Source organism: Lathamus discolor, chromosome 3 (assembly GCF_037157495.1).
Source record: "Lathamus discolor isolate bLatDis1 chromosome 3, bLatDis1.hap1, whole genome shotgun sequence".
Lineage (NCBI taxonomy): Eukaryota > Metazoa > Chordata > Aves > Psittaciformes > Psittacidae > Lathamus > Lathamus discolor.
In genome coordinates, this window is record NC_088886.1 from 10,623,098 (window position 1) to 10,633,175 (window position 10,078).

A 10,078-nucleotide genomic window follows, 5' to 3' on the forward strand; every position below is an offset into this window, starting at 1 on the left:
TAAGCACTGGTGTGTGAAACACTGAAAGTGCCCAGCTGGGTTTGGCTATGATGAGCTTTCCCCTGTGGCTCAGGGCCCAGTCTGGCTCTGGCAATAACCTCGGCTGCCTGGTGGGTGCTGCCAGCAGCTTCCTCCACATCTGACCTGTGTTAGAGCATCCTTGCTCCCCACTGGTGCATACTTGCAAACTCATCTGTTCAGGACCTGAAGCCACGATCTCAGCCTTTTCAATGAAGAGCTAAAATGTGGGCATGTTTTTCCTTCTGCAAGGCAGTAAGCTCTGGCAGAGAGGAAGGCAAGCAAGCAGGTAGTGGTAGATGCTGGAGCTGTGTAATGCTGGGAACTGAGAAAACCTCCCCAAACAGGGACAAGGTGTTGATTTAAGCCAATTGTCCTGCTCTCGGGTCTAGTGTAATTGTGACTGCTTCTTGAGAGTTATGTTTTAGTTTCTTTGGGGGTTTGTGGCTAAGAGTTTATAATGGGGTTTGGATGTGGAAGGTTGTTTTGCTAACAGGTTGGGTTTGTTGTGGCAGGATGCAGCAATTCTCCACTGCCCTGTGAGGCTTGTGCCTGATATAATCAGTTCAGCCCACCCATGACAAACAAGGTGGGGTTTTAGTTCCTTTTCCACTGGAGCCTGAATGGAGCAGGGATCCCAAATTGGGTGGCAGACCCTTTATTTGTACTCACCATTCGGAGGAAATCTGCCATACTCGCGTCAAATGCTTTTGCTCAAACTGTGCTTTAAAGCCATCTGCTTCTCTCTTTCTGGACAAGAGAGGTAGCAGAGAGCACAGGAGATCTTGGAATGGTGGCACAAGAGCTGTGTTTAAGTGATACAGGTCTTAGATATTTTTCTGCCTTAAAATGTGAAGTCAGATACAGCTGACAGTCTCGCAGTCTCATCACAGATGCCTCTTTCCCTCTGATCTTTATCTTTCAATGAGAGTTCAGCTTTCTTCAGGTGTTTTATCCCCAGAAGGCCTAATTCGGTAGCCTTCCTGATGCTTTTTCATGTCAGTGCGGAAGAGGCACTTGTTTCTAGGTGAAAAGTCACTAAATCCAGAGACTCTGATCTGTCCTTTTAAAGTAGTGCTATGTTTGCTCTTGTTGCTTCAAGGTCTCTAGTTCAGGCAGTTTGTAGAACGTGACTCCATCACTGAATCCCACAATCTCCTCTTTGGAAATGGCTGAGTATGTGCCACACTTTTGCAGTTACTGGTGATAAAATACACCAGACAGCTTATGTGGGTTCCCTGGCTTCTGAAAAATGAAAGGGGATGCAGAAAATCTCTTTCTGGTGGGGAAATGAGGTGCATAAGGCAAAAAGTGACTTCCAAGAACTCAAAAATATGCTCTGAGCATCAAAGCAGCTGAAGCTGATCTTTTAATGTTGACTAGAATTCTCCTTCCCCTCCCCAGGCTTTCCTTAGGAGGTGGGTAAGGAAACCAAAGGATTAAAGGGGGATAGTTTAAAACAGATGGCAACCAAACAGCACTAATCTCAAAGTACCCCCCTTCTGTCCCCTTGGGAGCCGGTGGCACAGGATGCTCTGAGGATTTTGACCTTTATGTGCAGTATTTCACAAAGTGCCTTCAGCCTTGTGCTTACCAGTGCAGTTTCTGCATTATTTGCTTAAAAGAAAGCTCCTCGTTTTCACTGTGTGCTATTTTCTGTCTCTCCCTTCCCCACGTGTTTATTGAATCCTTTATCAGGGATGGAAAGATGCTGCTGGGTTGTGTGTTTCTGAGGGCTGTGGGTGGGCTGGCTTTCAAGGCAGAGAGCAGCTTGGTTCATTTTCAAAACTAATCATTTTCTTTGGGCCACTCCAGTGGCAGCAACAGGCTTCAAATTTGGCTTCCATGGAAACAGACTGCCATGGTAACTGAACGGCCTGACAATCCGGAAGAAATATTTGCTTGTACCCTTCTTTCCCTCCTTCGTTCTGTTTCCCATGCGGTGCGTGTGTTTGGTTACCCCTGCCAGATTCAATGAGCGCGTTTGCAATGCTCCCAGCACAGAGATGCTCTTCTCTGGAAACAAACCAAACAAACAGAAGTTGTAAAAGTGATGGTGGCATTTCACTGGCATTGTTTGCAAAGGAGCCTGTTTTGAGTCTGGAGGGAGACAGCAGAGACACAAATCCCCTTCCAAAGGGAAAAACCCCTTAAAATGCTTCATCCTGAAATGATTTTGTGAGGACTGGCTGGCATGGGCTGGTTCAGGGAATTAGACCCTGCACCCAGTCCAACACCTGTAACACTGAGCGTGGTGAGAATTGACTCATCAGTGGTTATGAGACAGAGTGCCAGTGTTCTGCTGGGTCCCTTCCAGGTGGTTAATTTGATGCTGGATTGTCTGTTGCTGCCTGTCACGGCTGCTTTCACACTGAGATTGGTTAGCAAAGTTTGGCAAGGTGACAAGCAGCCCCTATTCAGCAACTCTGCTCTGATTCAGTCTGGAGTGAGAGAGAAGTGAATGGGACCTCCTGGAGTGTTTTGCTAAGTGAGAAGCAGGGCAAGAGCAAGAACTCTGTGTGGCAGAGGAGCTTGGAGTCTGATGCTTTCTGTTTGATCCAGAGCAAAGCTCATGACCTGAGCTGGCACCACGTCCGATTCAAATCCTAAGACCAGTTATTAGGCAACACTATGTATGTGTATGCGTGTGAATCGTATCTCCTCCAGTCTTCCATCACCTTTAATTATTGCTCTCCAGACTTCAGAGACTTTTCTGGTCAGCTGCCCTGAGCATTGTAATGCCTGCACCCAGTTCCAGGCTACCTACAGGTAAGGCAGAACTGCTTCATTTATTTCCTGCTCCTCTTTTAACTTCCCAGTTGCACCCTACTCTTTATCCAGATGTTCCACTTGCAGCACCTCTAGATCCACTTGCTTAGCTTAGTCTGCTCCTGCAGACTGCTCTGGCCTCTGTGGAACCACATGGAGGAACAGCTCGTGGAGCTACATGTGGGAGGAAAACAGACACAGACTGAGACACAGCTTGGTGAGCTGGAAATGGGGTAAGGGTCAAGTTCTGTCCTGTTCAGTTAGAGAGCTGAGTTACAGCAATAATCCCAATACAAACTGTTCCAGCTTTAGAAGTTACTGGGGGCAATAAAAGTCATACCTGTCTCTCTGTACTTAAGTTTTACATGGCTTAATTGCACCTCGTGTGACCAGAACACTATATTGTTTGGTGGTTGCTGTGCCTGCTGTTTTGTATTAGAAATCAGAATTGCTTTTGGGGGTGCTACCTGATAGCTTTGGGCATGCAAGAGTTGCAACATCCTTTTGTTATGAAAAGGAATAGCTGTTTGCTGGAGACCTGTGTGTATGGTCCTGCTTGTCACTAAGCTTTGCTAGGGATTGTGTTGGTGGCACCAACAGCCTGGTTGCTTCTGGTGATGGTGGGTGAAGCAGGTTGGCCTTCTCTAGCAGAGATGGAACTGATCAAAGTGAAAAGTTGCATTGGGCTGAGACAAGTGATGCTGGAGAGGGATGTGCAGGAACGGCTGCACTCAGTGCCGTTGGGATGATCTAGGAGTGATTCTGTTTGCTGAGTTGCAAATGAGTATTCTTTTGTGTCTGTGAGACCCATGGGGACCTGCTGTTTTCAGATATATAGAATCAGAGAATAGTTAGGGCTGGAAAGGGCCTTAAGATCATCCAGTTCCAACCCCCCTGCCATGGGCAGGGACACCTCACACTAAACCATGTCACCCAAGGCTCTGTCCAACCCGACCATGAACACTGCCAGGGATGGAGCATTCACAACCTCCCTGGGCAACCCATTCCAGTGCCTCACCACCCTAACAGGAAAGAATTTCCTCCTTATATCCAATCTAAACTTCCCCTGTTTAAGTTTGAACCTGTTACCCCTTGTCCTATCACTACAGTCCCTGATGAAGAGTCCCTCCCCAGCATCCCTATAGGCCCCCTTCAGGTACTGGAAGGCTGCTATGAGGTCTCCACGCAGCCTTCTCTTCTCCAGGCTGAACAGCCCCAACTTCCTCAGCCTGTCTTCATACGGGAGGTGCTCCAGTCCCCTGATCATCCTCGTGGCCTCCTCTGGACTTGTTCCAGCAGTTCCATGTCCTTTTTATGTTGAGGACACCAGAACTGCACACAATACTCCAGGTGAGGTCTCACAAGAGCAGAGTAGAAGGGCAGGATCACCTCCTTTGACCTGCTGGTCACGCTCCTTTTGATGCAGCCCAGGATACGGTTGGCTTTCTGGGCTGCGAGCGCACACTGCAGCCGGCTCATGTTCATTTTCTCATCGACCAGCACCCCCAAGTCCTTCTCTGCAGGGCCGCTCTGAATCTCTTCTTTGCCCAGTCTGTAGCTGTGCCTGGGATTGCTCCAACCCAGGTGTAGGACCTTGCACTTGTCATGGTTGAACTTCATAAAGTTGGCATCAGCCCACCTCACAAGCGTGTCAAGGTCCCTCTGGATGTCATCCCTTCCCTCCAGCGCATCAACCGAACCACACAGCTTGGTGTCATCGGCAAACTTGCTGAGGGCGCGCTCAATCCCACTGTCCATGTCAGTGACAAAGATGTTAAACAAGACCGGTCCCAACACCGATCCCTGAGGGACACCACTCGTTACTGGTCTCCAGCCGGACATTGAGCCATTGACCACAACTCTTTGTGTGCGCCTATCCAGCCAGTTCTTTATCCCCCAAGTGGTCCATCCATCAAATTGATGTCTCTCCAATTTAGAGAGAAGGATGTCGTGTGGGACAGTGTCAAACGCTCTGCACAAGTCCAGGTAGATGACATCAACTGCTTTACCCTTGTCCATCAGTTCTATAGCCCCATCATAGAAGGCCACCAAATTGGTCAGGCAGGATTTCCCCTTAGTAATTCCCCGGGTCTTCCATTTTCCCCTTCTTGAAAATGGGGGTTATATTTCCCTTTTTCCAGTCGTCGGGAACTTCACCTGACTGCCACGATTTTTCAAATATGATGGCCAGTGGCTTAGGAACTTCATTCACCAGCTCCTTCAGGACCCATGGATGGATTCCATCAGGTCCCATGGGCTTGTGCACAGTCAGGTTTTTAAGATGGTCTCAAACCAGATCCTCTCCTACAGTGGGCCCAAGGTCTTCATTCTCACAGTCCCTGCATCTGCCTTCCAAGACTTGGGTGGTTCAGTCGGAGCCTTTGCCAGTGAAGACCGAGGCAAAGAAGTCATTCAGAACCTCAGCCTTCTCCAAATCCTGTGTAGCCAGTTCCCCGAGAGCTTCCTCAGGGGGCCTGTGTTGTCCCTAGTCTGTTTTTTACTCGCTATGTACCTGTAGAATCCCTTCCTGTTATACTTAACATCCCTTGCAAAGTTTAATTCTAACTGGGCCTTAGCTTTCCTAACCTGGTCCCTAGCTTCCTGGACAACATCCCTGTACTCTTCCCTGCCATGAAAAATCTGTGTGGAGCAAATGCCTTCCATACTCATCCTAAACACTGAACTCTTGTATGAAGCTTCCAGCTGACTCCAGCAAGTACTGGTCCCACACTGACTGGTTTCCTCTTACATGAAGCTGTGTTGTGTCCTTGCTGCTCTGCGAAGTAATCTTAACCTGATTTGGGTACTTCCAGGCTGTGTTAGCAGCAGGCTGCCAATGGTCTCCAACCTAAGTGGAGGATGCCATCCAGAACATACTGTTTGCTGTGTTTTGTGAAAGGATCATGTCGCTCCTGGCTAGGGAATATCCCCTTTATCCCCCATGTGTCCTTCCAGCAGCAGCTGGATGCAGCTTACCTTGTGTCCTGCCTTAAACTGTCTCATAGTGCTGTGATGCTCCGCAAAGCCGTTTTCTTGGCATTTCATCAAAGCAGAGCACCTTCTCATCTCTACACCTGCTCTCAGCTTCATTACCATGCAGGAAGGGATGTCTCTAAAACTGCCCCATGTTCTCAGCAATTTGCTTCAAGTTTTAGTTGAAACTGGAACAAGCTGCATCTCCTGCAGGAAACACCATGGGGGCCCTCTCAGGTCTCGCCATCCCACTTCTTTTCATTGTAGGTCTGGACCACTTGGGCATCTCTGCAAACCTTCATCCTGCTATTTACATCAAATAGGCTAGCAGAGCATCTGATTTCCCCTTGGAGTTACATTGCAGAAAGCCAGCAGTGGTATCTGTACTAAAGGCTTGAGTACAGCCCTAGGTCTTAGGTTTGAAACATGGAAGAGCCTGTCTCATCCTAACTGGAAACCTCTCAGGCATATAAATAAGGTCTGCTGCGGTCAGAGGCTGTGATTATGAATTTACAGGGGAACGGGTCTGATTAATTAAGCAGGAGCAGGAATGTTCAATTACACTGGCTTCTCATCAATTACCTTTTGTCAGATCATGTCGGCACACTTCCTAATGCCAAAAGTGTTGCCTGTGGAGCAGCAAGGCCTCTGCTTTAACTAATGCCAAAGCCAAACGTGCCTCAAGACTTAGAGTTTCTCCCCTGCCTTCTTGATTTCATGGAGAAATTTGGCAGAGTTTTGTATTTTGGCTGATTTTCTTTTGATTCAAAAAATCTGGAGTAACGGGGGGAGATTTTTAGGAAATTGGATGTCAACTTGGACATGCCCTCTCACTATGGGTTTGTCAGCTATCACCAGGGTAGCACTGCAAACACACACCAAACGCTATCATCTGAAAGCGATCCTATTAGTGTTTTGGTTCTGTGCTTTCCCTCCACACGTTATCCAAAAGAATGATGAATCTAAGGGGTCTCTGGGGAAGACACTAAGCTGGCACTGGAGCTCCTCCAAATAGCATTGCTCCATCTGTTCAGCCTGTGTCTCATTGCTTCCGAGGAGCTCTCTGCTGGGCTGGAATTGATGTAAACCCTCTAGCTCAGTTTCTGTGCTGGAAGTCAGGGCACCTTGCCTTTCCCACCTCCAAAGCCACATAGAGATGCCATGAAAGGTTTGGGTCATTGTGGAGGCTGAAGAAGGACCTGAAGGAAACATCTGAACACACCTGTAGCTACCAGTATCTCTCTACCAATGACCTCATTTTCCAATCTCTACTTTTCTAAACATTATTCCTTCTAATCCCATTCCTTCTCAGCCTTTGTGTGTCCAGGTAAATATGTGTGTCCAACCCTTTGGGTTGGAAAAGCCACCCATTCTGGTTCCAGCTGTGTGCACTAAGGCATGTCACTGTCTTACACATTAGCACTGATGCTTCACTGCTCCCCAGAAATCTCTCATCAGCCATGTTAAGATTTCTTTGGTGTCTTGGTATTTGCAGCCACTAACTTGCTTCTGTACACCCAGTCCTCTCCTCTCCTCTGGGAACAACAGACATGGGGCTGAGTCTTTGCTTTTACAGCAGAAATTCTAATTGCTCCCTAATGGAATTGCTGTCAGCTATTGAATTTCAGCTCTGTTACATTACTGAGGCCCTCAGCATCGTGAATCTGATGTTCTGGTCCTCTTACAAGTGATGGCTCAGTGTCATCATCACATCTCACTGCCTGACGTCTCTTTCTGTCTGGGTCATCAACTAAAACAGTTTAATTGCTTGATGAATTTGTAAAATCACAGAATGGTTTGGGTTGGAAGTGACCTTAAAGATAATTTAGTAGAATTCTATTGTTGCTGCTTTCTCCTCACTTGTTAGATATTGTCCTGTCAGCACAACTATGATGCAAAAATTGTCTTCTGAGCAAATTCCTGTCAAGAGCCAACATCACTGAAATGACTTTTCCATGAGATGTATGTATAACCAGTCTCTTCACAAAAGTCTATGTGTCCAGTGTTTCTGGGTGAAAGAATGAGTAGTTGCCTGCTGCATATGCAGCACTGATCTTTCAGGCCCTGCAGTAGCTAAAGGACATGCTTCCTAGATCTCCAGGTTTTATCTTCTTAACATCGCATGCCAATTAAAATAAGCAGATCCTTATAGCTTATGAAGTTTCATAAAGCTCATTGCCTTTTGCTTTAGCACAGGAAGTATACAGCTGTAAGGAAAACTGGAGATCTCATGTACGTGTTCTTCTGTTTTCTTCCCTATTTCTGAGTATTTTTGGTACAGCCAAAATGCTTTGACAAGCCCAGATTTCTTCTACTTTTGATTTCCAGTTGATATCTAAATCACACAGTCCCTGTTTCTGAGCCCTTCAAATAACACCCTTCTCCTCCCCTCTCCATGATGCTTCTGGAGTATGGACAGTTGTCCATGCTCTCCTCTGAAGTCCAGCCTGCATACTGGCATGTCCAGTGGAGGACTTTGTTCCATAACCTTGCATTGTCTCCAAGATACCAAGTCTGTTTTACCTCTTAGGTAAATAAAATCTCTTCCAAGAGGCTGAGCTCTCACTCACCTTCATCAGGACTTAAGACTGAGGTCCCGGTTTTGTCCCCTTGCATGCACTTCTCCAGCAATATGAGCATCCTCAAGGTCTTGACCACCCTGCTTAATTTTGTGCCTGAACCAAGCACTTTCTCTTTCCAGGTTACATGAAGATAGAAGGCAGACAATGCTGGCTTTCTCATCAGGGTTTTTGGTCCAGTTCTCAGCTTTAAGGGCACAAGCTGCCACGTGTCAGCTCCTCTTGCCATTGGCACATGCGAGACAACACACTCCTCTCTTGTGGGTGGTTAAGCTCTTCTGAATTACATGGTATTTATTACATAATAAGAACACATACACAAACTATTACTTCGATCCTCATGGTGAGTTCTTTCAGTGCTTAAAGCCTGAGGCTGGATATGGAAGATTTCCAACACCACCAGTTACTCACAAACTGCACATAAGCCTATCCCTTGCATTATGGTTTGGAAGTATGCCTCCCTTGGGCTTCTTCATTACCAGTTCAAGACAGCAACAATACAGTCCAGTATTTGAATTAGGAATGCCAGCTTCTGTCTGCTTCTCTGCAGCCATTCAGCTTTGCCTGAGTTCCGTAGATGGGTTTAATCCCAAACTGAGTTTCGAGGAATGCTGCAAACTTTTCCAACGGCACCGAAGTCAATAAGCTTCCCTTCCCTCCCCACTGTTGTTGTAGCTGCTTTTTATTGTATTTGTCATGTTGGGTTTTTTTCCTTCTGTTGAATAATTCAGCTAATAGGCTTGCACTTGAACGCTCGAGAGCTGTGTTCCCTAATGAGGGAAGCAGCTTGCCAACTTTTTATGTTTCCAGCCGTTTGACTGCAAACCCAGCGCCGTTAACAAATCACCATGGAATAGCCGTGGAAATACAGAACAAAATGTTGTTGTCTTAACTTAAGTGGGCAGGGAAGGGAAAATAAAGAGAATGAAAGAAACCCAAGCGCTGCATGGGAAAACAAAGTATGAAAGTGAAGTGTGCATGGAAGGAAATTGTATTAGAGATCTCTTTGCAACCTCATTTTGTCTCAGTAGCTGCAAGCAGGAAAGCTGTATGGGAGAAAGGGCTTTAATTTATGGAAGGGATATAGTTGCACTAATTCAGAGGATGGGTGTAGGTGTATCTGTTGCCAGCTCTGCTTCTTCCCATGTTTATGTGAATAAAGGTTTATATAGACAGCATTTTCTTTTCTTTGCCAACTTGTTGGTTTTTATTCCCCAAAGCTGAATATTTTATGGTCCATGTGACACAGATGGGATTTAAAAACATAAATATATGTGATATCTTCTTGCACATTGCTTAATCCCTTCTAAAATAGCATTAAGATCCTATTGGCTTGGGTTTGTTCAGATCAAGATTCACACTGGCATGTTTCAGACAGACCTTTAGCCCTCCCTGCATTTGTTCTTTCCTGGATGCCTGGCTCTGCTTACCAGAACAGGGTTCAGCAGCGCTGGGTGCCTGATGAGTTCCGCTTGGAAGGAAATTGCAAGGTCCTTCATCTCCTCTGCAGGATAATAACTACCATAGCTTCGGCATCAGGCAGGAGCATAAGCTGATGTGGCTCAGATGATGCCTCCCACAAGCCAGCAGCTTGCCCGACACCAGAACTCTCCTCTTGAATCCTTGCCCAGTGAAATTATGCAGCTGAACTAAAATTGCACCAAATGCTGCACCTGAGTTCAGTGTTATCTTAACTGTGTGATGTTTTCTGCAACACAGGGAAGACGCTCATCTCGGGT